The following is a 1,998-nucleotide window of genomic DNA, read 5'->3' on the forward strand; positions in this document are numbered from 1 at the left end:
AGTGGCCAATCCAGGTCACCAGTACCTGACAGAAACCCAATATATTTCACATTTCACCTTCATTTTATAGAATGGTAGCTGGGTTATGAAATTAATTTTAAAAAACCAAACAATAGCGGCAAATTTATGTCCAGCTGTACCACAATATCACATTAGTCGTTTTGAGAACGGTCATAAAGGTCAATTAGATAAGTTATAGGTAAAACCTCTTTATCGGACTGTGATGTGTCTAGGCAGGCGTTACCCGTAGCTCATTCTGCACTGCTCTGATGCGCAACTTGGAATTAATTACAAAGTGGTATTGCTTAAAGTTATTTCTGTTGGGATATTTGTTCTATATTTTCATTTGATAGAGGTCAAAGTTATTTGTAGGAGCAGTGGGTCCCACTTAATATGATCAATAAAAATCATCTGTTTCTGGATAGTAAAGTGTATAATTTTCTGAAGTAGGTTACATGATATAAAATGACATCACCATTATTTAAAGAGCCAGGTTCTTTGTGTTCAAACTGGGGCCTCCTCCAAATTAATACTTTTTATTTACACACTGACTGAGCCGTTCTATAATTGGTATCAGCAGTTTTGCATGCCTTGAGTAAGTGCCGATAAAATAATTGTGCACGTAATGTGTGTAATTGTACCATATGCTGTTCTATATGGTAGCGTATAAGAGCCTTAGCATGCAACTACATAGGGGTGTAGATGTGATCAGAGCATACTATGAGTGTTGTGTTCAATTCTGGTCACCTTATCTCAAAACAGATGTAGCGGAATTAGAAAAGGTTCAAATGATAAATGAGATGGAACTTCTTTCATACGAGGAAAGGCTAAAGAGGTCAGGGCTCTTCAGCCTGTAAAAGGGACAAATGAGGAGGGGGCTATGATTAAGGTTTACAAAATCCTGAGTGGTGTAGAATGGGTAAAAGTGAATAGACATTGCTTTTCTCAAAAATGACAAAGACTAGGGAAAACTCAATGAAGTTACAGTAAAACCTTGGTTTACGAGCATAATTCGTTCCGAAACCATGCTTGTAATCCAAAATACTTGTATATCATAGCAAATTTCCCCATAGGAAATAATGGAAACTCAGATTTTTCAAGTACCTTTCTTATTTCTAATCTTAATGTATATTTTCTGTAAACCGCTTAGAACCTAACGGATGTAGCGGTATATAAGAAATAAATTACATTACATTCGTTCCACAACAAAAAAACTTCAATACAAAATACTGTACATACAATGGAAGCTGTGGATGGGCCACTTGGCCTTTATCTGCTGTCATGTTTCTTCTATAGTTGTGCAATTTATATCTGCAGCCAGGTCTTGGGAGGTAGAGGACAGCGCATCCTAATGCCTTCCTGCTTTCTTCCTGTCAGCCCATTTATTTAATAATAATAATAATTTTATTTTGTATACCGCCATACCCAGGGAGTTCTAGGCGGTTCACAGCAGTTGCATTCAATACAAACAGTGCAGTTGCAGTTGATAAAAAATGAACAAAGCAATTATAAAAGTTAACATGCTGGTTATACGTCTACAATTTAAGTGAAGGGAACAAAAATACATGCATATGTACAAAAAAACATGCAATAAGGACATGTAGCAAAAAGTACATTCAGCAAAATACATGCAATAGATACAATAAGTATATGCATACGATTTAAGTGAGGAGAAATGCATACAAGGAAAAATGTATACAAGCCGTAAGGAGAGAGCAGCAATCTTAGAGGAGTGCGAGGGGAAAGTCATAGGGAACGATTAGGGATTCGGTCTGTTGAACAGCTGAGTTTTAATCTGCTTTCTGAAATTTATTTATACCATTTACAAAAAAACTAAACGGTTTACATCATGCTTCTTTTGTTGTTATGTTATCTCTTGGTTGCCTTTTTGTACCTTTTGTGCATGGGCATTCTTTGGCATTGTTTCTGTTTTCCGTTGATTGCATAATGATTACAAAAAAAACAACCCACCCCAAAACATGCATAAGATAAAAAAAC

Source organism: Geotrypetes seraphini, chromosome 7, assembly GCF_902459505.1.
Source record: "Geotrypetes seraphini chromosome 7, aGeoSer1.1, whole genome shotgun sequence".
NCBI lineage: Eukaryota > Metazoa > Chordata > Amphibia > Gymnophiona > Dermophiidae > Geotrypetes > Geotrypetes seraphini.